The sequence below is a fragment of the Gossypium hirsutum genome, chromosome D01 (assembly GCF_007990345.1).
Source record: "Gossypium hirsutum isolate 1008001.06 chromosome D01, Gossypium_hirsutum_v2.1, whole genome shotgun sequence".
NCBI lineage: Eukaryota > Viridiplantae > Streptophyta > Magnoliopsida > Malvales > Malvaceae > Gossypium > Gossypium hirsutum.
Genome location: NC_053437.1, coordinates 44,929,741 through 44,955,442, shown reverse-complemented (window position 1 = coordinate 44,955,442; position 25,702 = coordinate 44,929,741). Strand labels below are relative to the sequence as shown.

Genomic DNA, 25,702 nt, shown 5'->3' with positions numbered 1-25,702 from the left:
TCTCAATTTTCTCTCAAATTCCTTCCAAATTTCTCTCAAATCCATATTTAATCTTAATTTGCTCTCAAGTTCCTCTTAAATTTCTCTTAACTCCATTTTTTTAAATAATTTAAAATTTTTTTGTTTTAAATGTTTTTGAACCGTAAAAATTTCTAAATTTCTCTTAAATTTTTTAAATAATTTTAAAAATTTTGTTTTAAATGGCCGGAGAATTGACTCGTCTTGATAAACATCACATATCGATGGAACAAATGAAAATGGTAAGTGTTAAATTTAATTTCTAAATATTATTTAAGAATTTTTTATTTATGCATTTTTAGATAATTATTAATTTATTATTTGTTATAAAAGTCTGTAGATCGGGTATTGGAACTGTTGGTAGAGAACTACCTGCGGGAAGCGGGTTTTTGGCACGTGGCGACGGTAGGCCGGGATGCAAGGTGGACCCGAAACTAATCAGTGCGTTGATCGAGAGGTGGAGACCCGAGACGCACACATTTCATCTTCCATGTGGAGAGTGCACTATTACTCTAGAAGATGTCAGTCTACAATTGGGATTGCCGGTGGACGGGTACCCAGTCACCGAGTCTGCCCAATCTAACGATTGAGGGGCAGTGTGCTACGAGCTTTTGGGCGCTATTTCGGAGAAAATGGAGGGAGGTAAGATCGAGAAGGGCTGGTTACGTGACACATTCCCTGATCTGGATGAAGATTCAACCGAAATTGAAAGAATCCGATATACTCGGGCATACATTCTTCAATTAATTAGAGGTTATATGATGCCCAACACGTCACGGAGCTACGTACATCTAAGATGGCTGCTGAAACTCATTGATTTTAGAGGAGCTGGTGAATTGAGTTGAGGGTCTGCCGTCTTGGCAACGTTATATTGAGAGATGTACGGGGCGACGCGACCGAGGAGAGCAAAAATCGAAGGTTGCCTGTCACTACTGCAGTCATGGGCACGGTTTCGCTTTCCATTTCTATGTCCTTGAGTGGACCACCCATATACATTCTCACTCATAACGAGGTAAATTTTATATTAGATTTTAAAATTATTATGTAGATTTTTAAAAATAAAAGTATGCTAAAAATTTATTTAATTAGGTGGAACCATCCGGCAAGTCATGCTTGATTACCTACCTCTCTTGAAGATATACACGGCTTCTATTGGACCAACGGTCGGAAGCACGTAAGTATTAAATAAAATAGATATTTCCATACATTTGCTAGTCGATTGGTATTTAGTATTTAGTATTTAGTATTATGTATATAACTAATATTTATATCATGTTCATATAGTTTCAATGGACACCATACGGGGATCCGACAATTCAAGTAGTAATTCTGGAAGAGTTCTTACAAAATCCACAAGCTTGGCACGTGAAAGTCGTGTTGATCAACTACGCAACCATGGAGCCGCACCAGTCAAAAAGAGTGTTACGACAGTTTGGATGTAGACAATCGATTCCCGTAGATCCTGAGGTGTTTGACGATCAACAAAAAGTCGACCTTCGGCAATTGAATACGGATTGACCGAGATACTGGTCCGAGTACATGGAAATGTGGGAAGATCGGTATGAATATATACCTACTCGGGAACCAATCATCGTTCCGGAGTTAGCGTGCGTTCTAGAATACATGCCATGGTTTAGGATCCATGGCAAGCCGTATTTACTGATGGCAGAGGAGAGGCAGCGGTAAATACGTGTCGAAAGGGAAAGGCGCGTGCCTCTAAATCCAAGACGACAAGACGACGAAGGCAGCCCCTCAACGAGGCCCAGACATTCATCTGGCTCATCATCAGCGGCCATGCAATCACCAGGCCCAACAAGAGCACCGACACAGTCACCCGACGCAGCAGTTCAACCGATGATACCCACCTAACCGCCTTTTCAGATGATGCCAGGTGCATTTCCTAACCCTTATATGTATCATTTTCTGAGTCCTATGGCAGGTTAGAGCCAAATGCTCGATTCAGCTCCATTTCCTGTTATACCGAGTGGACCGCTGATGTATAGGCCAGTGGCGCACGAGGGATCGCAAGAGGGGTTGTCGGGGAGCTTTCCTTTTTACCAATCCCCACCAACGTATGGGTTTTAAACACCATCACCGTTCGTGATGTAAACACCTCCACATACACTATTCTTTGAAGGTGGATCATCGTCCCAAGTCCGACAACCAAATGCCGTACCGGAAGAACCAGAATTCCCGCCGGAGGAACAACTGCCGCCGGAAGCTAGAGAAAGGAGGAATCTAGCGCATAACCGTCGACGGCCACCATGTGGCACTGAATCCCCCGGGCATAGACATTGATTGCCATATTTAAATTTATTTGTACAAATATTTTGAATATTTTGATATTATTTTATGTAATAAAATAAAAAAAATTTGAGTTATTTTGATATTATTTGATGTAATAAAATAGAAGTTTATTTGATGTAATAAAATAGAAATTTTTTTGAGTTATTTTGATATTATTTGATGTAATAAAATAGAAGTTTATTTGATGTAATAAAATAGAAATTGTACGATCACGCAACCGGTGTGGTAGATCTGGAAACTTTAATGCATCATCTGCAGACAGATCGACATTATGCATGTGGGTTAGAGGTGAGTATGCTTTGAATCGTGGATTTTCTTCTTCATCTGAACTCCTTTCAGCATCTTCAGATTCTGTTGGAATAGGCTCCGGTTCAAAAAATAAGCCAACTCCTGCACCATCTGGCCCAGGCTCTCAAGGTGGGTCCACATCGGAGTCATCTTCTAACCCACAATCATCTGCAACGTACGAGGTCCCCTCACCGGTTGACGTCGTAGGGAGTACATCATCCCTTCTTCTGGGCATTTGATAACGTCTTTAATTGGATGTAAGTTGCCACCCACTAGAACTTAATGTCGTTCCCCAGTACGTATTTCCAGCATCAAACATCGAGCCACTGACGTACATGTCTCATCCACTGACAGAGTGTCTTGCAGAGGATGTGCATTCGACACCGCTACCAAACATGGGCTGTTTCGTATTTTGTAACCCGCTAACCAAGTTTTGGCCAGGGGTCGTGTATACATCTCGAACACCGGTTGCAAGTACATCATTTGGCGATGTAAATTGTACATATAACTCAATATAAAGTGCTCTACTAGCAAAATGAGTCTGCACCATTGCCTCCAAGCTACGAGCACCTTTAATGTCGAACGAGTCATATGTCACCAGATCAAAAGAAGAACAAAATCGATACGTGATAGACAGAACTTTCATTGGCGTCGTTCCGAAAATTTTACGCCTAATTCTTTTACGAAGTTATGGTTAAAAACCAGTCGCACCATATTCTTCGACAAAAAAACAACACCATTCTCGGTGTGGCAAACCTCACCATCGTACTAAATAACAGCACTAATACGTTCACTCATATTTGAAACTCTAACCACTACACCAAAAAATGCTTTTAGCGGCGCTTTTTAGGCCTTTAGCGGCGCTTTTCCCACAAATGCCGCTAAAGACCAAGACCTTTAGCAGTACTTTTCCCATAAACGTCGCTAAAGACCATGACCTTTAGCGGCGCTTTTTCCACAAGCGCCGCTAAAGACCAATACCTTTAGCGGCACTTTCCCCAAAAACGCCGCTAAAGAACAAGACCTTTAGCGACGCTTTTTCTACAAACGCCACTAAAGCTCATGACCTTTAGCGGCGCCTCTATTAAAAACGCCGCTATAACATTGACTTTTAGCGACGCTTTTTCACAAACGCCACTAAAAGCATAACTTTTTATAAAAAATTAATTAAATAATATTTATTTCTATAATAAATATTTTATTTTATTTTATTTTTGAAATTTAAACTTTAAACTATATAATTTTAAGGATAAAAAAATTAAATTAAATTAAATTTTCTATTAAAATTTGAACTTTAAAGGTAAATATAAAAATTAATGAATTTAAATTTAGAATTAAAATATTATGTTTAAATAAATGAACAATTTACCTCACAGCTCATCTGATCTATATTAACTCGGCCAAATATAAAAGAAGCTATAAAACACGTAATAATTAACAATCATGATTAAAGAAGCTAGTACACAAGGTAGTTACAAAACCCTGTTTCAATAACACCTAATTCAAGTTCCGACTAAGATAAACGACCATGGAATACAACATTAAATAACACTCTACTTGAAAAAGTGCTAAGCCTTGGCTTTTCTAGCTTGAAGAGATTAAATCCTCCACTACACCTTCAATATCTAAAGGATGCGAAACCAAATGATCAGATAAACCAACAAACTTGGTAAACAATAGAGATGTTAAAAATAAAAAATATATATAGCCATTAAGGCTCAAAAAAAAATATGACAAACAATTATGTGCAGCTTTAGTTGCAGGTTGAACTATACTAACAAACAATCTCAATCATAGCTCTTCCATGTGTCACAAATAGGCATTCTTTCTAATGATTGTCTAAACTATTTAATTTTTTAACAAGGAACAATAGTATTAATTTGCAAAAAGCAGAACAGAAACATGCTAACTGCACTACCATTTAACCTACTACTACATAAATGAAATTACTTTTTCATTATTGCAACTAATATAATCAGAAATAATTTAAGAAAACAACTAAAAAACAACTCTTATCTACCTAAAGCATAAGAATTCAAAATCTTTTAGATTATTTGATAAATAAAATATTTTATCTTTCTTGCCAATAAAATAAAATAAAATAAAAAACAAGAATCAAATTAGTTGTACCCCAAGTCCTTTGTCAAATTTAATTAAACCTCAAGTTCTTTGTCAAAAGAAAAGAATATATATAAAAACCAAGAAAACACATACCTAGAAGATGAAAAGAGATAGACCTTGAAGAGTTTTTGCAAGCAAATTGATTAAACTTCTTCTATGGTCGAATTTTTTTATATTTGATTCTTGTTTTTTATTTTATTTTATTTTATTGGTAAAATATTTTATTTTCATGTGGCATATTATTTTTTGAAGTACAAAATGTTTTCAGGCAGTACAGAGAGACCCTTATCTACCTAAAGCATAAAAATTCAAACAAAGGAACTGAGCTTCACTGATTATGTATAATTTTTTCATAAATCAAAATAAAAGTTTATTATGTATTAATTTATAATTTCATTATTTCATTCTGTAGGTGAAAGAAACAAAATAAGATGTCAAATCTTGGAACCTTTTGCTTGACATCGAACCTCTGCATAAACATACAAACAAGAAAATCAAGCATTTCTCTGCCAAATGGGCACAACTTGTATTAGCTAAAAGTACAAGAGATCATTGCAAGGAATTCAGTTAGTACAAATTCTAACACACAGTGTTCCCTAGACCATTTAATATCTACAACCATGAATTGATGATGGTGCTAGTTCCAGCATGGCTATAAGCTTTCATTACTTTCCCTTGACTGAAAGATTGTAGAGGAGGTTAAATCATAATCATCAACTCTAATATGAAAACAATATAATTTTTTCTTTTTAAGAAAATGAAATCTGTCCCACATTAGAAAAAAATATGAAAAATGCTCAAATAACTCAATGTGAAAGTGAAAACTGAGAGCTAAAGCTAATCTTATAAAACATATATATAATATAAAAAGTTAAGAAAGAGAGTAATTTTGTACAAAAGAAAAGTTTGGATAAAAAAAAGGGAAAGAAACTTTGAGTAATTTAATTATATAAAATAATTAAAAACAAAGACTAAATTGGAAAAAAAGATTTGTTTTTCCATAATGAAAAGGAGCAAAACAATGTTCAAACTTCGAAGAAAATTATGTGAAAAAGACTTAACAAAGACAATATTAATAACATATTTTTTATTTCTTAGAAAATGGTAAGAAACACATACAAACTTTGAATCCAAAACTGGAATTTCGCAAATACATAACACAAACAGAACCAATCTTATGTTCAAAAGCAAATATGCTTACCCGCCCCCCCACACCTCCCCAAAAAAAAAACCATCAAAATAAATATTAAAAGTCAATGTTGTTAATAAAATAATTAAAAAAAAAGAAACTTTAAATCTAAAAATGAAATTACAGGGAAGAAATTAGTTTAGAACTTTGAATGTGATGGGAAAAAGAAACAAAAGCAAATATCTTTACAAAGGGGGAAAAAACAAAAATGTGAAATGAATATTAATGCAGACATTATAAGAAAAACCTAGAAAACATAACAAATTACAAATAAAAAAACACAGAAAAATAACAAATTACAAATAAACAAATTCCAGCATGGCTATAATGTAGACCTTTAGTTTGCATTGCAAGTGACACAGAAAAGTCGAGCAATTATGAAAATGCTTTATAGAAAGTTCATGGTTCCATTACAGGTCACCTGTCAACAAATATCCATGGTGGACAAGGGCAGCAGAAGCCATTAAATTACTTCAAAGACTTCATGAAATACTTATTCTAAAAAATATATGTTTGAAGCTTAAACTTGTTTATATATACAAAAACCTTAGAGTGGTTGATTCATAACATTAAGCATTACAAAATTTTCGTTGAAGTTTTCAAATCACAAGCATATAACCTTCCACCAAAAAATGGAACCTTTAATTATATGTTTTTCCCTGGTTCAACAGATATATATATATACATAAGAATGAGCATACATATCAGCAAGAAAACTAGGAAATATAGCACATTTAGTAGAAACCCAACAACAAAAAAGGAACTTTTAAACCCGCCCCCCCCAAAAAAAAACTAAATAATTGAACAGTCAATTATATGAAATTAAACAAACATCTAAGAAGCACAAATAAAACCCATGTCACCAACCAAACCCCAGTAAATTTAAAAAAAAGGCATAAAATTTAAAAAAAAGGCATAAAATTTAAAATTAAAAAAAAATAACATACATATCAGCAGATTCTTGAACCTCTTCTGTTGCAGAAAAGAAGGCATCTTTTTTCCACAAATCAAAATTATTTGCAACCGTCATCTTCTTCACCGTTCAACAGCTTAAAACCCAAAAATAATTCGCTTTTTTTTAACGCGCACACACACACACGCACCAAAAAAAAAAACTAACAAGAGATTTGAATTTTTTGGCGGGTTTTCATTTGTTTACTTTGATTTCTTTGCTTTCTCTTCTTTGCTAAGGAAATTATAGAGAAAGCAGAGACCTGGCTAAGCCAAAGAAGAGAAAGAAAGACAGACAGAGAAGAGAAGAGACGTACAAACGATTCTTCTTTATTTTTTTAGTCAATATCGGAGTCATCAAAATCGTCTTCGAAGTTTTTGAAGAAATCGGCATAGGCGAGCTTGTTGTCGGAAGCGATGACGCCTTCGCCGAAGATCTCCGGTGTGTCAACACCGTCGACTTCAATGGCTGGACCTTGGTCGTCTGCGTCCCTCACGAATTCCATCAGCGTCGGCCTCATCTTCGCCCCCTTTTCTTTAGGCTTCTAGGGATTTCTTTGGTTGATTTAATTTTAATTATTTTTGTTCAAATATCTTTCCCCCCTCATCTTTCCCCCTTTTCTTTACAATTGATTATGGATTTTGCGGCGTTTTTAGAAAAAACGTCACTAAAAAATTAAATTGTGAAACGGCACGTTCTGAAAAAATTCAATACATATTTGCGGCGATTTTCGTCCAAACGCCGCTATTGCTTACATTTTGCGGCGTTTTTCTCATAAACGCCGTTAATGATTAATTTTTTTCACAATTTTATATTTAATTACTATATAATTCATATAAATTTTAAATAAATAAATTTTGAAATTTTAAGTAATATTTAAAAGAATTAGATAAATTTTAAAATTTTTATATAATTTTTTATGTAAGAAAACAAAAACAAAAACAAAAAATTTTAAAGCAAAGAGAAAAAAAACATTAAAAAACTATATTAATGATAATTTTAATAAATTAAAATTCATATTATCTTTTTTACAATTATATAATAAATTGTTTAATATATAAATTAAAAAACCTAATCGGTCATATACCCAAAACACTTTAAAATTATTTTAAATAATATTATTTTAATTTTTTCCCATTTTTAACATATATTTTTTTCTATGTTTTTACTTTTAAATATTCTCTACATATCATTTAACAAATCCCATGTAAACGTTAAATCTTAAACCATTTAATATATATAAAGTTTATCTATTATCTCTTAAATAATTTAAACTATAATCATAATTTTAATATATTAAAATTAAAATTATCTCTTTTACAATTATATAAGAAATTATTTAAATTATAAATTAAAAAAATACTAATTAATCTAAACCTTAAACCCTTAACTCCTATCTCCTAAACCCTAAATCATAAAACATAAACCCTAAACCCCTATCCCCTAACCCCTAACTCTTAAACCATAAACCTTAAATCATAATCCCTAATTATTTAAATACTATAAGAATAAAATTTTAATTATTTAAAAAAAGAAAATCAAGAATTGTAGATTTAATGTTGATATTATAAATTACTGGTAAATTCAAATAAAAATCTATCTTATCTAAACATTTTAAAAAATATAAATGAATCACCATCCTGTTTCAACATTCGGCTTTCGAAATTTTAATGGAGTTTACAGAAAATATTTTGTTAGTTTATTTAATAATTGGGTGTTTTTGTGAGATAATAAGTAAGAATGGCATCGTTGAAGCATTTCATAAGGTTCATCCACATTTACAATCTAAAACTGCACTTACTGTAAAACAACTTCATCGAACCGGGTATCACTTTCAGCTTCCTATGAACTGGATTAACGGTAATGTTTTTCTTTTATTTTTATTTTTTTGGAGGAGATGGAATTAAATTGTATATTTTAGGATAGTTAAAAATGTAATTTTACCATTTTAATTATATTTTTATAAGGATTAAATAAAATTTTTATCACTTTTATGGGATTAACATGTGAGTTTACCATTATTAATTTAAAAGTGTATAAGTTATAAAAACGCTTAGGTGAAAATTGTTTTCATTTCAGGGCATTTGGCTATAATGTTTAGTAAAGTTAATTAAGAATAATTTTTCCCATCTATTTTGAGCTGATTTAATAAATAATATAAATTTAAGGGTTAAAAAGATAAAAATTAAATAAAGGATTGTAATGATTTTTTTGTAACGTTAGAAGGATAAATAAATCATTATGTCTATTTTATTTATATAAATTTTTAAATAATAATTGAATTAGTTTAACACGTGATGCCGCCTGTTATTCCATATATAAGGTTATGCCATATATTCTGTTTAAAAGAACTTATAGTATTTTAATTTTTCCATTTTTAACAAATATTTTAGATTATATTTAATATCTGAGCATTAGCGGCGCTTTTTTAAAAATGCCACTAAAAATAGAGAATTAGCGGCGCTACTTCAAAAATACCGCTAAAGCCCTGAGTATTAGAGGTGCTTCCCCAAAAACGCTGCTAAATCCCTGATCATTAGCGGCGCTTTCCTAAAAACCGCTAAATCCCTAATCATTAGCGGCGCTTTTCCAAAAACGCCGCTAAAGCCCTGATCATTAGCGGCGCTTTCCCAAAAATGCCGCTAAAGGCCTGATCATTAGCGGCGCTTTCCTAAAAACGACGCTAAAGCCCTGAGCATTAGCGGCGCTTTCTCAAAAAACGCCGCTAAAACCCCGAAAGCTCAGAAAACAACGTCGTTGGGCATAGGTTTTTTGCGGCGCTTTTTGGAAAACGCCGCTAATGCTTTTTTTAGCCGCATTTTCCATAAAGCACTGCTAATGCTCGATCTTTAGCGGCGTTTTTTCTACAAACGCTTCTAAAAGTGCCGCTAAAAGCCTATTTTGGTGTAGCGAACCTTTTTAGCCTCTCTAAATTGTTTCTGCTGTGACTTATGCATTCTGAGAACATTTTTTGCCTCATTTATAGCCTCAGCCCAAACATGCTACTGTAGCAAAAGTGCGTCCACGTGGGCGCGATTTCACAAATTCTTCTCATAAAGCTTCCTGGTAGAAGCGATTTTATACTATTTGCTCAGAAATGTCAACTCAAAATCATTTCTTCCAGGACCAACTGTAGCAAAAGCGCGTCCACGTGAGCGCGATTTAACAAATTCTTCTCATAAAGCATCCTGGTAAAAGTGATTTTATACTATTTACTCAGAAACGTCAACTTGAAATTATTTCTTCCAGGACCTAAAAACCCTAAAAAGCCTAAATCCTAAACCCTAAAAGTCAAAAAAATATAACGTGGGAAAAATGGAAAAATCGCGTCCCCCGAAACGCACTACATGGCATGAAGTCGCCACGATTTACTACCACATCAGCAAAGCGCGCTGACGTGACTGTGACTTGCTGGCGCGTCCCCTGACATCGCGCTGACGTGGACGCGATTTGCCGGAAAATGGCCCATTTCGGTAAATAATTAAATACTGGGCCCATTTCGATAATTTAAAAAAGGGCTTTTTTGTGTAAATTGCCCGTGTAATTATTGCCATTATGTGTATTATAATTCATTTATTCGTATTTTCATGCTATTGTGATTCATTAGTGTAACATTTTGTTCGTAAATTATTTTTCCATGTTATATATTATCATTCCATTACATTTCATTAAAATCACTTCAAAAATTCCTTAAAAAAATTAATAAGGCAATGTTTCGTATTTTAGAAATTTGAGAAGTCGTACCACAACTTATGGGGTTTTGATTTTCTCGTTAAATCTAAATAACCGAACATCCTTCTAAATTTAAAATACTTGAGTTTTAAATAAAAACCAAAGGCAAACTTATTCTCGAGGGTTCAAATGTTGCATCCTAACTTACGGGATGCGACATATTGTTATCGCAGGACAAACAGGTTTTTGATGCTTATTTCAATTTAATTCAACCGTTTTTAAAAATAACACAATATAAAGAGGGATTGTATTTTAAATTCTTTTCGAGTTTTTAATTTTCGACACCAAAACATTAAGAAATCAACTAGGTACCAATTTTGGGCGCATCGAGGGTGCTAATCCTTCCTCGTGCGTAACCGACCCTCAAACCCGTTTTCTGGATTTTGTAGACTAAAAATTATCGTTTTAGTAAATTTAAAATTTTACTAAAATGATTAAATTATGAGGTGATCCGATCACACCTAAATAAAAAGGATTGGTGGTGACTCCCATTTTTTCGTTTTCAAAATCTAAGTCGAAGCCTTTTACAAAAAAATAGTTTCGACAGCTTGGAGATTCCACTGGGGATCTAAAAATAAGAGAATCAAGCAACGTGTTGATTACTTTTTGTCTTTTTTGTCGAAAATTGAAACTTGGCTTAAATTTGCGATCATTTTGTTGCATTTCATCCGTTGTTACGATCTTCATCATTTTGGTTTATAATAGCTTCACTGGTTTGAATTTTTGGTATGTTTCTGCACATTGCATTATATGACCGCTCGATTATACTTTTTTAAGTGGGAGTGAGAAACTACTCATTCGTGAGGTTTTCACCTCCGCATGGGATAGTGAATCGCTTTCGGGATATATCCGTATCTATGTCTTCGTGAGATTTTCATATTCGCATGGCCATAGGGAAATGTATTCCCTTGAACTGAACTCGGTCCATATGAGCCTATAATGGATGAGGATCGAGGAATCTGTCGGTTTAGGTACCTTTACTTTAGAACCGAACCGCGTATAACGAGCCTTAAGAGCCCGCCTTAGGTAGAACCATATCAAACCCTAGTGGTCATCCAAATAGGTACTCTTTTTGTTATATATGTTTTTGTACTTACGTGTTTTCTTTTGTTTTGATTATGATTGCATTGCATTTTCATCATAGAAAAGAGGTGTTAATTTACATTTAGTTGCTAAATAGAGAGCTTGTTATGAAAAATAGATTTCTTGATAAAGTGGAAGATAATGCGGTCGTTCGAATACGGTCTGAGAAAACATAACAAGGGAAGGGTGATAGTCCGATGAATGAGTACATGACTTTGCTTCATTGCCCGAGGATTCAAGCTGACAAAGATTATTCGAAAGTTGTCAACATTCTAACTTTCTTAAAGAAGCTAACGAGTATTATGAGGATGAGTGAACAATGGGTCGCGGCTTGGATCAAGCAAAAAGGAGATAGAGGGGAGACCCCTTTGAAGAGTTCGCGAGATTCGATCTTAACATACGGATATGAGGAAAAGGATCGATATATTTACTTTGAGTATTAGGGCAAGGCCGTATATGTAAATACCCGTTTTATGTAAAGAAATTTATTTTCTAGTAAAGTTGTTCTAATAGAATTGAATCAGAATCAACACCTCTCTTTGCTTTCAGTCCATTCATCTGCATTACATTGTATGCATTAAATTTCACAAAAGAACCCTAATTAATCGAAATTGTTACAGTTACCCTAAAAACTAACGAAAATCCACTAACTAAATATCGCTACGGTACTCACTGCAAAACCAAAGAAATGGATCAAAGATTAGAAAAATTAGAACAAATGTAGAATGATATGCAAGATCAGTTGCAAGCGCAATTGCAAGAACAACTAGCGAATGTACAACAAGAGATGAGGGATCTGATACTGGAATCCAAAGAAGTATGATGAACCAATTAATGCAGTTACTAGACGGAGGGCTTGAAAAAAGGGAAAAGCCCAGTGGTTAACTCTGGGGATGATAATGAAGACCCTGCCTATCCCCCAGGTTTTACTCCGATAAGTGTCCAGGTCCAACCCGACGCGCATCCACAAGGGGCACCCATTACTATCAGGCTCCAATAATATCAGACCGGTACCTTAGCACTAATGAACTACTCGACAGGCTCAGGTTCCAATCCAAGAGACAATCCAACCAATCCTGTAGTTCCTGACCTAGACGAAATGGCAGAAATAGAAAAAGCAAATATGGAACTGCCAAAACAACTCGAAGATCGGTACAGGTGGTTGGAGGAAAAACTCAGAGCAATGGAAAATGATGATCACCATTACAGGGTTGACGCCAAGGATTTGAGTTTGGTCTTAGATCTAGTACTTTCGTCGAAATTCAAGACTCCAGAATTTAAAAGTATAATGGAACTAGTTGTCCTTAAGCTCACATCACGATATTCTGCCGAAGAATGACAAGATACGTTAATAACGATCAACTGTTAATTCATTGCTTCCAAGATAGTCTGATTGGGTCGGCTGTCAAATGGTACAACCATTTGAGTCGTGCCAAAATCCACTCATGGAAGGACTTGGCACAAGCTTTCATGAAGCAATACAACCATGTAACAGACATGACACCTGACAGAATTACACTACAGAATATGGAAAAGAAGCAAAGTAGGCAATATGCCCAAAGGTGGAGAGAGGTAGTGATGCAAGTCCAACCACCTCTTTTGGAAAAAGAAACAACAATGCTTTTCATCAACACTCTGAAAGCCCCGTTCATTAACCATATGTTGGGAAGGGCTACCATGAGCTTCTTAGATAAAGAGTGGGAAGATAGACACGGGATGATTGAAAACACGATAAGGAGTAGGAAGATAGACGAGGGAGAAAGCGCCAAAGGATCAACCTTGAAGAAAAATGAAAATGAAGTGAATAATGTGAGCAAAGGGTATTCCAAATCAGTCATTGTAGGCCAGCCGAAGGCCATGACTACTAGCTATCAAGGCACCTCAAGGCAAGAACCCAACTCGAGGCCAAACACAGAAAGACTCCAGTTCACACCCATCTAGATGACATATAGAGAGCTGTACCAGAATCTATTTGATGCGCATGTGGCATCTTCGTTCTACTCAGAACCCGTGTAACCTCTGTTCCCTAAATGGTATGATGCGAACGCCTAATGTTAATACCACGCGGGAATAACAGGACACTGAATTGAAAACTGCACTACATTTAAAAAGTTATTTGAAAGGTTCATCAAGATGTGCATCGTGAAGTTTGATGATCCATTAGGATCTAATGTTGTATGGAATTCGTTACCCAGTCATCCAGACCCAGGGGTAAACGCGATAATTGAGAATAGAAGAAAGAGAACCAAAACCAATGTTGCAGAAGTAAAAACCCCACTAAAATGAGTTTTGAAACAAATGATAGACATGGGGTTAATCATTCAGAATTCGAAGAAAAGACCAAAAGGGATTATGAGCTACTGTGAGTTCTACGCTGAAGAAGGCCATGAAATCCATGAGTGCGCTGAATTCAAAGCTTTGGTGCAAAGCCTAACGGATAATAAAGAGTTGAAATTCCTTGAAGAAGTCAAAGGTCCAGAAGGAATGTTGGGGAATTTGAACATTAATGTTGTATCCGAAAAGGGAGCCTGGGAAGAGAATTTATCAGGGAGTGTTTTGAACAATAGGACTGTGGAAGAGATCACTGTATTTTTTAGACCTAATTCAGAGTAATGTCCAAAAAACGCTTATTGCTCTTAGCCTAGGAGCAATAAGAATCATTTTGTAAGGTAGGCTTATGCCCAACATCTTTATTTCAATAAAATGCATCTATGTTTCTCACTTCGAGCAAATATTCTTTTATTGTTTCCATTTCATTCATAATCATATTATACAGATAAATATTCTTAGATTCTTTTGTTCTTTGGATCTTTCTTCATCTGTATAACAGGTCTCCAAATATCAATGATATAAGCGACACTGCTATTGACTCAGAACCTTCTTTTGAGCAAGATATGTGTCTAGAGGAATCACAGGACTTTGAAGATAACCGAGACTGTAGCTTATCTCCTAATTTGTTAAGGATGGTAGAACAAGATCCTACCTTACAAAGAATCAATAGGAGTCATGACCTTTCTCTATGTAGGACATGGATGTCATTGGACCAATCTCACAAAAACCTTCTGGCGGTTATCAATTCATCTTTATGGCCGTCGATTACTTCACTAAGTGGGTGCGAGCTACTTTATATGCCAATGTCACAAAGTCGACAGTCAACAAATTCTTGAAAAAAAAATCATATGTCAGTATAGAATGAAAAAAAGGATCATATCTGACAATGCATTGAATTTGAACAATAGCATGATATCAGAAGTTTGCAGTCTGTTTAAGATTAAAACCATATCGTCCCAAAATGAACGGAGGCAAAAAAAATTCTACCGAGGCAACGTCTTTCTTTTTGGCTTATCGTGGTTTTACCCATCGAAGTTGAGATTCCTTCTCTCCGAGTTTTTTTTTGAATCCAATCCCGATTGAAGAGAAATGTTCAAAGTTATCCGTCATGGTCAAATGTACCAAAAACAAATAATAAGAGCTCACCAAAAAAGGTTCGCCCTAGAAAATTCCATGAGGGGGACCTAGTATCGAAGAAGATCATTCCCATACAAGAGGACTTCAAAAGAAAGTGGATGCCAAATAGGGAAGGACCTTATGTGGAAGGCCTCATCTGGAAAAGCGTTGATTTTGACCGGGAGGGATAACAAGAACTTGCCTAATCCTATGAGTTCAGATTCAATCAAAAAAATATTTCATAAAATCAAAAAGAAAAGAAAAAAAAAGGAAAAAAGAAGAAAAAGAAAAGAAAAAAAGAAAAAAGAGAGCCCAAGGTGAAAACCCATAAAGGGCGCCTTGAGACAAAAGAGGTTTTGAGTTGAAAATCCAAAAATGTGCAATTCAAATTTTTGATCAAAGGTGGGGCATGTGGTAGTCTTGTCCTCTCCGAATTAACAAGAAGGAGAAATGTTACGTCTTAGGGCATCAACAAAGCGCTCTGAATCTTCGAAACATATATCAAGTTCAAAAGGTTTCTCAAGAAGTTTGTACGGAGAAGCTCATGCTACAATATCTGGGGCACTTGTTTTCATCTTATTCATTTCGTATCTTAGCAAAATTTTCTACCTTAATTAATTTATTCATTTTGAGCTTTGATCTCAATAAAATTTCATTTTGTCCATTGTGATAATATTTTTCAAGCATTTTTCATTGAAATAATGAGTAATGGACTGATAATATTCAAGCGAAAGGAGTTCTGCAGATTACTCTAAAAGCTTCTAAATAGTACGAGGACCTGAAACAAAACCATTATTTAGAACTAATCAAACCTAAGGGTTGGAAACATTTGAGAAATAATAGCCTAAATTATGACTATTTCTTCGGGTTTTCTGTCAAAAATACCAGCTGAGCAAGAAGGTAGCATATACGTTAGTGATAAAATCTTGATGAACAACGAGCAATGTCAACCCAAGCATTAAAAGGGGATCTTTCTTAAAAAAATGACATTCGGTATTCATGCAAATGTCATTCAATTAGGAGCGTTTGATTCATTCTGATCATGATATCCTAATCACTTGGCATAAATAGGCCCATAAAATGGATCCTACATGTCATGTTACCCAGAGAATGGCGTAACAGGACAATGAAGCCACTAATCCTATACCCCTGAAGTTGCAGTGAGATGGATTGAAGATCATATCAAACCTTATCTCCCTGAAGTTGCAGTGGAGCAAGTTGAAGTTACAAGTCTTATCTCCCTAAAGTTACAGTGGAGCAGACTGAAGATAGCGAATCTTATTTCCCTTAAGTTGCAGCGGAACATGTTGAAGCTATTAATTGCAGATCTTATCTCTCTGAAGTTGCAGTAGAGCAGATCATATAAAACCTTATCTCTTTGAAGTTGCAATGGAGCAGGTTGAAGTTACTAGTCTTATCTCCCTAAAGTTGCAGTGGAGCAGACTGAAGATAGCAAATCTTATTTCCCTGAAATTGTAGTGGAACGGATTGAAGCTATAAATTGCAGATCTTATCTCCCTGAAGTTACAGTGGATCAGATCGAAGCCACAAACCTTATCTCCCTGAAGTTGTAGTGGAGCAGGTTGAAGATACCAATCTTATCTCCCAAAAGTTGTAGTGGAGCAGATTGAAGCTACTAATCCTATCTCCATGAAGTTGCAGTGGATCGGATTAAAATGATGAATCCTATATCTCTGAAGTTGCAATAGGTCGGATTAAATCTACCATAACAAGTCTTATCTCCCTGAAATTGTAGTGGAGCAGACTAAAACAACAAGTCTTATCTCCCTGAAGTGGCAGCGGATTAGATCGAGGCTACTTGAAGAAGATGAGCACCAATAAGTTAAGATTCAGTGAGACCAAGCAAAATTGGTCATTCTTGAAAGTCTTTGCTCCATTCCTATTACACGACAACGAGTAAAGAGAGGCAGCTGTAAGAGGCCCAATTTTCTCGGGCCCAGACAAAAACCAAAAAAAAATAAACAACAACTGTCCTAGTCCATTTACCACATATGTAGCCCAATATGCATTAAACCCAAAAGCCCAATTTACAAGCCCAAACACTAAAAATCCTAGACGGCCTAAGTGGCCCATTACCTTAACATTTTAAAAAAAAGAACCTAACCATAGCCATTCTTTTTAGCTGCTGCCACTGCATCTTTCGCACGCGCGCCTCCGTACCGCCGAGTCAACCTCTGTACACAGCTAACGTACGACCTTTATACCTGCAAAACAAACACACCGACACAGAGACAAAGAAATGAGCATTGTATTTTCCTTTTTCTTTTCGGCTATAAAAGCCACAAAACAATGATGTATTTTTTACGAAGCAATTAAAAGCAGAAGAAAAAAGAAATCTTTTAAAGGTGGTCTTTTTATTTTTTCTTTTCTTTTCAGTTCGTTTTATTTATTTTTATTTTTTAAAGAGAACAAATGAAAATAGTAAAAAAGTGGGGAAGATCTTACCTTTTTTTTATTTTGCGCCGTCGTGGAGGTCGAGGTTTGTCGTTTCCGATGAAAAATGACATTTTTAGGCTCGGGGAGTCGAAAAGCCAAAAAATGGCCTTTTTCGATTTTCCAGCCACCGTGGACGGCGACGCCATCGCCAGTGACTGGCGGCCGCCCCGGTGGTCTGGCGACCGGAGCCATGGCCTGATTCTGGAAAGAGGGGAGAGAGTTTGAAAGGTTCTAAAAGTTTTTTTTAAAACAAGGAGTTAAATTATTTTTTTTCCAAAAAATTGATTTAAATAGGCATCCAAAACGATGCCGTTTTGGGCAGGCCTCTCAGGCACCAAAACGACATCGTTTTGAGGCCGGACCCGCACACTGACCCGACCCGCAAGGAGGATCCGAGTGTTTTTTTATAATTTGGTTATTTACCCTTTCGGTCCTTCCGCCTTTTTGGGTTGATTTAATTTAGTCCTATTGAAACTTTTTATATTTTATAAATTTTGCCCTAGATTTTTTGAACTGTTTTCTATTTAGTCCCGCGTCCTCTGTGGGGATGCGTGTCCCAAGAATTGAGATAATTTCATATTTGGTCCCTGTCATTCCTTCTCGCGTTTATTTTAACCTTTATTTTTGTTTTATTGGTCTTTTCTAATTTTTAATTTATACCCCGAATTTTAATTTGATTTCAATCTCGTCCTCAGTCCATTTAATTTATTTATTTATTTTAAAAAAATGCTCTTTTATCATCACTTATTTTAAGTTTTTAAATATATTATTTATTTTAATTTGTTTTACATATTATTTATTTAAATTTCTTTTATATATTATTTATTGTAAACTATTATATATATCTTTCAAATTTTTATATATATATATATATTTTAAAACTGTTTTATATGTTATTTTTTTATATTATTTATTTTAAATTGTTTTATTGTTATTTATTTTTAGTTTTTTTATATTTTGTTTATTTGAAAATTTTTATTATTTATTTTGAATTGTTCTTATAAGTCATTTATTTTAAACTATTATTTACTTTAAATTGTTTTATATATTATTTTGTTTCGTTTTCTTTGATTGTTAATATTTGTATTAAAAATGACGTGTTGTGTAATTAATGCCATTATGTGCATTATAATTCATTTATTCTTATTTTCATGCTATTGTGATTCATTAGTGTAACATCTTGTTTGTAAATTATTTCTCCATGTTATATATTATTTTCCATCACATTTCATTAAAATCACTTCAAAAATTTCTTAAAAAAATAACAAGGCAATGTTTCGTTTTTTGGAAATTCGAGAAGTTGTACCACAACTTACGGGGTTTTGATTTTCTCGTTAAATCTAAACAACTGAATATCCTTATAAATTTAAAATACTTGAGTTTTAAATAAAAATCAAAGACAAACTTATTCTCGAGGGTTCAAATGTCACATCCTAACTTACGGGATGTGGCATATTGTTATCGCGGGACGAGCGGGTCATTGATGCTCATTTCAATTTAATTCAAGCGTTTTTAAAAATAACACAATATAAAGAGGGATCGCATTTTAAATTCTTTTCGAGTTTTTAATTTTCGACACCAAGACATTAAGAAATCAACTAGGTACCAATTTTGGGCGCATTAAAGGTGTTAATCGTTCCTTATGCGTAACCGAATCCTGAACCCGTTTTCTGAATTTTGTAGACCAAAAATTATCATTTTATTAAATTTAAACTTTTAATAAAATAATTAAATTATGAGGTGATCCGATCACACCTAAATAAAAAGGATTGGTGGTGACTCTCGTTTTTTCATTTTCAAAATCAAAGTTGAAGCCTTTTACAAAAAAATGGTTTCGATAAATCATATGCTTGAACTTATCATATTCCATACTAATTATACATACAATCCTCAACCAACAATCATACATTTACAGATCCCCTTTAGTAATTACTCATATAGTTACATACATATCATACCGTACCTTTCATGATCTCGGCTTCATATTTCATTTAGTATGCCACAGATCTATTTGTATGAACAGTACATTTGCAAAAGTCAGCAAAGAGACTCACTTGACAAACTCAGATAGCAGCTTAAACTCTAGATTCAACAAGAAATTACAATAACACCATTAGACTCGTTCGTAACCTCTACCATCATCTCAAGTTCAGATAACCCTCATATAAAGCCTTACTTCTTTATTTAACTATTCATGCACTTATTCAGGCTTAATCTTTCATAACTTTAACATGTAGAGTCACAGTACTTACCTTGACATGTAGTAGTCACTAACAAAAATCTAGATTTACAACTCTAATTTAAAGGAGAAAGAAATTATTTTTTGCTTCCTCTAGCATCAGAGAACAATACTTTAGAAGAAAGAAGGAAAACTTTTCCTTTCTCTATCCTTAATATCGACATATTTAACCTAAGTCCTTATTGGAACTTGACAAGTGTCACAACTTGGAAGACTGTTTTTATAAATGGTTTACAGTTGTAGATAGAACCTAAATAAAAATCCAATAAATTATTTACTTGGTTCTTCGGTTCTTACCATTTCTAACCAAATGGTTTTTAATGTAACTAGTACAGTAACTCAATGAACTTGGCATATAATACCTTTAGCGATAACTTCGGCTTAAAAAATTCTTAATACTCTTACCAAACTCCCTTTCCTTACAACACAACACATTCTAAGTTCAATCCTTATATAATATTCCAATATCTGCTATACGCTCATATTGTACACCAAAATAATAATTGGGCAGATAGGCTGCGCCTCACAAATTACTCTCAACCTACACGCTAGAACTTAAAACCCATCAAAATTGGGTGTTACAAACACCGTCGAGTTATTTTAATTGAGAATTTGAGTCATCACTTCTATTTAGCAAATTTTTGCAAATAAGAAAATAATACATATTGTTATTTTAAACAAATTTGTCTAAGTTTATTTTCCAAACATAAATTACTAGAGAAATAAAATTTAGTTTTGCAATTCTGTAAGAATAAAATCTTAATCAATTGAATCAATTTTTTGAACTTTTTTTCTCATTCTTCACCATTCATTTTCAACCATTCAATTTTTGCAATTGTTCCTTTAAACTTTCATAATTGACCATGAAGGCTTTTTTGCTTGATATAGAGGTAGGGATCAAGATTGAAAAGTCCTCAAGTTGTGGATTTGACCTAGGACTTTAGACTAAATTGAACGGACTTGGCATGTAAGCAACCTAAAACACATAAGAAATGTAACAACTCGATAGCTAGGGGTTTCGAAAAGTGTATATCTAAGACTCCATTCTCGTAAATCGAACTCGAAGTTAGTTATTTAGTTAATTATATTTTGGATAGATAATTTACATGAATTAGGAGCTATTATGGTTTAAGGAATAAATTGCGTAAAAGTTAAAAGCAAATTATAGATTGAAATAAACTAAAGGGGATAAAGTAGTAATTATGCCATTTAATAAATGGTTGTGTATAGGTGCCCGGTCATGGGTTAAGTGTAATGTGTATGTATATATTATATATATGTTATATATATAGTTATAATAATAGTAATAAATCAAATGAAAACAAAATTAAAAGAAAAAAAAGTGGAGTAGAATGAAAGAACACATGCAAATTAAAAGAAAAGAAAAGAAATAAACAAATAAAAGAGGCCGGCGACACCAAGGGCTTCAAACTTTCAAATTTCAATTGGTTAGTCAATTTAGCCCCGTTTTCTTGTAATTTTCATATTTTTGAAATCCCAGTACCTAGGTTCTAATTTTTAGTATTGTTTAAGATTTTAGATGTTGCTATTGTTGAATAGTTTAAGTATTAGGAATTAAATAGATAGATTTTTAAGCTAAAAATAGAAAATGACTAAATTGTGAAATTAATTATTGATTTTGAGTAATAGGGACTAAATTGAGAAAATTTTGAAATTAAGGGGTCGAATTGGAAAAGAGGGAGCTAAAATTAGTTTAGAGTAAAATTAGTATAAAAATATAAAGTTAAATGTGAAGGTTAAAAATTAGTCTCGGTTTAGGGACTAAATTGAGGTTTAAGCAAATATAGTGTAAAATTTGAAATTTAATATGAAATGAAATTGTGTAATAGAATATATTTTAATTATTTTATTCCGTAGCTAACGTCGTACCGGAGTCCTCGAGTAAAAAGGGGAAGGATAAAGTTGACGTCGAAAAGCTCAAAATTTATGTTTTGTGTTTCTATAATCTTAATTAAATAGTAGATTGTTGTATAATTAATAGTATGCATATGGTAAGTATTTGAGGTAAGTACTTTGGTACTTTAGGATTCAATTGAATTGAATTGAAGTCATAGTGAATTCGAAAGGGATTGATTTTGTGTATTATGAAATATGTTGATTATATGAATATTGAATTGACTATATGTGATAATGTGTATATATGTGAAATTGAGACATTGGTTGTATTGAAAAGTGAAATAAAACTCTATTAACTGTATCAGGCTGAATTGGATATAGATGGCATGCCATAAGATAGGAAGAGTTCAGGGATTTCTTTGACTTCAAGTCGATGAGGCACTAGGTGCCAATTTGCTTTGGTTTAACCGATAAGACATTGGATGTCAATTTATATAACACTGGGCGCAGTTATTACTTTGAATTATCCAGGCACTAGGTGCCAAATTGGTGTGTTGGTTGGATTTGTATATCCATCTGATTCCGAGTCGTGTTAATAGGGGAAATTAAATAATAAATTTATATGTTTGATATTGAGATGACAAAGTTGAGAAATGAATATGATATGAGAAAAAGAAATATGAAATGATGAAATTAGATTCGAATCTTGAAATGAATTCAAGTATTGATAAAAATGATTAATCATGCCATTGTATGAGTTGGACTACTAAATGCTAAAAGGGATAGTTTCGACTATCGACTATAAAAAGGGATGGTGACGACCATTAACTATGAAAAGGGATGGTGATGACCATCAACTATAAAAAGGGATAGTGACGATCATCGATTAATGAAAAGGGATGGTGACGACCATCGAATATGAAAAGGGGTGGTTACGACCATCATTAACACACTTCGTGTGAGCTTCGGTAAGGGTTTTCTATACAATTTACTTTGTTATTATGGAAAGGTAAAAAATATGTGTATTCATAATTATATTAAGTATGAGTTCATATGATTTATACTTATGGAATTTATCTTATCATGTGATGATATTGAAGTTATGTGATCAAGCACTAATTTGAGTTGTTGGTGATGCTTAGGCTTGTGGCAAGCTTGTGTTGGATTGATCCATATGTATTTTTGAATTTATGCATTGAAATGGTAAGCATTGTTTATGAATTACGAACTTACTAAGCATTATATGCTTACTTTGTGTTCCTTTTTTATGTTTTATAGTTAACGGAAGCTCTTTCGGGTCAAAAGATTGTCGGAGACCTATCACACTATCCATCAGGTATATCAGTATATTTTGATGTTTTTAAGTTATTGTTATAATGACATATGTTTTTTATGAAATGAACAATATGTTTGGTTTGTAATTAAGGTACTTTGGTTAATAATATTTTGGTATTTTGGTGCTTGTTGGCTAATATTGAAGTGGTGAGAAATGATATGTATAGAATGACTCTTGTGATATGCTTGAATATGATCTTGGTATATGGCCACTATGGTAGAATTTGGTATGGAAATTTGGTTGCAATTGTTAAGTTCTTAAATGACTAGGTTATGCTTGTGTTGAGTATATTTGGTGTCATGTGAATTGAAGTGTCTTGTGGCATATTAGTTGTATGAATAGGTACCATATTGTTCTACCTTGATTATGCATATTTTAGGTACACTTTGGATGCTTGAAATTGGTACAAATGGGTTGTAGGTGTGTGCATAATTTGGGTGAAGGAAATGGCTTGAAAATGACCTACTTCTTGTCCACATGCCCTAAGACACGAGCGTGTGTCTCAGTCGTGTGTGGCACATGGACGTGTGTCCCCTGTAGGTTTCAAAGGGTTGCAAGTCAGGCAATTACATGACCTAGCACACGACCTGGCACACAAGCATGTAAGGACATTTCGAGAGTTACATGGCTTCGTACATGGGCATGTGGTTTGGCCGTGTGACCCAAGTCAGAGAGTTACACGGGTACGAACATGGGTTGGGGCACGGCCATGTATCCCTACTTCGAATGCCCACACGGCTTAAGACACGGTCGTGTGTCTCAGCCGTGTGAGTCACACGGTCGTGTGTTTCAGTTGTGTGAGTCACACGTGTTGGGAATGCTGGTACCCCCATGGCATAGCGAAAATTAATAAAAAATAATTTCGGCGATCCAACCCATGGATCCATGTGCAAGGAACGAATTGGGGTGAAATAATAGTTTCTAAATTACCGTAATTTTAATCTGAGTAGACAGCGACGCCTCGGCAATGAGAATTCTAATCTACTATCGAACCAAGCCGCAACCTTTCTTGATTCCGACCTCTACGTAATCCACTCGGTTTGAAAATGAACGGAAGAAATCCCCAAAACTGTTTTGGAGAATTCTTTACTTGACGGCTGCTAGGCTTCACAAGCAAAAAAAATTAGGATTTTATTTCTTAGGGTTTTTTTTAAAACTCTCACACACTAACCCTCTTATAATTGGTATATATATAATGAATCATAATTCTTAAAATTTTTATCCGAACATAATAATCATAATTAAAAATAAATATAATAATGTTTTAAACCGAAAATTATAATTACATTAATTATAACAAGGATTTCGATAAACTATATTTATTTAATTTTTTATACGAACCAAATTCATATATTGATAGAACTATGTTCTCATTATGTGTACAAAAATCTTGTACATATAATATGTTCGATATTTGATTACCCAATTAAATTAATTCTATAATTAATTTAATTCATGTGACAATCAAACACAATACCAACTATGTTTTATTCCGTTCATTTCAACCATAGGGTGTGAACCTGTAGATTTTTGCAACGTTAGCAGTAATTAGAATAATTATAATGTTACAAACAATGAGTGGCATCTAACAATGCATCATTGCTACCTAAGTTACAAGAAATCATGATTCGACATAACCTTTCTGCGATTAACCTTTCATGCATTAATCCTTAAGTCCTTTATCTCTGGATTGGACACAAGTCATGGAATAGTCACACTTGCATAGTCCATCCCATGTTCCTTGATATCTTGAGTAGACTATGATATACAAATAAGTATGACATCTCATATCAACTTATTTGAGCATAGCCATGCATTTCTAGTCTCACTCAATCAAGTGGCCTAAGAGATTACTCCCATTATGTAGGAGGGACTTATCTATATTGATCAACCATATCCCTCTACATAGATTGTGGTATATCCAACATCAGCCTTTATAGAACAACCAGTTATGGTGTACGTTTGACTGTATCAAAATATACAACTCACGATGTTGGGATAATGATGATCTCAAGTCTGAGGATCATGTACATATTAATCACTTTGAGTAATGTTGTGACAATTACATAATAATCCAAGAAACATACTCATAGTGGGTCAGTCCAATATGTTTGTTCTCTAACACACATATTCATGCATTGATTTTGACAGTCCATATTAATGACAACTCTTTATCATCAATCAACTACATGTTAGTCTTAATGCATTATTGTTGTCCTAGTCAACAATAATACTTAACTAAGGACCTTTTAAGAATAATCATATTATTCTCAGGACATTATTATAAAACAGTTTATTTATATTCACAGAAAAGAAACTGAAATAATAATGGTAACGCCTTATATTGCCTTATATTAATAAACATGACAAATCAAGTATGTTATTACAACCATCTTATGATTGATCTTTGGGCATACTCTTACAACACGGCCGTGTGACCCCTGTAGTATGAAAAATTTTAACTTTTTCCATGAAATTATATATATTTCTGATTTAGTACTGAATCATTTCTAAAGTGTTTCTAGGGCCTCAAGAGCTTGAATAAGGGACATTATAAATGATTTTAATTAATATTGCTACGATTTATAATATGATTCGAAATCAAATATTTTAAGTTTAAAATTTTTGGTAATGTTCCGTAACCCTATTTTGGCTACGGAGATGGGTTAGGGGTGT

At 33.9% G+C, this 25,702-nt stretch overlaps 1 long non-coding RNA gene across 1 annotated transcript; it reads right to left on the bottom strand.

The window, feature by feature from the left end:
- Positions 1-4,041: 4,041 nt before the first annotated feature.
- On the bottom strand, positions 4,042-7,552 carry LOC107921213 (uncharacterized). Its single transcript, XR_001690978.2, has 2 exons — positions 6,871-7,552; positions 4,042-4,238 (listed from the first exon to the last, which is right to left on the bottom strand). It is a non-coding gene; the product is annotated as an uncharacterized lncRNA (long non-coding RNA).
- Positions 7,553-25,702: the final 18,150 nt, after the last annotated feature.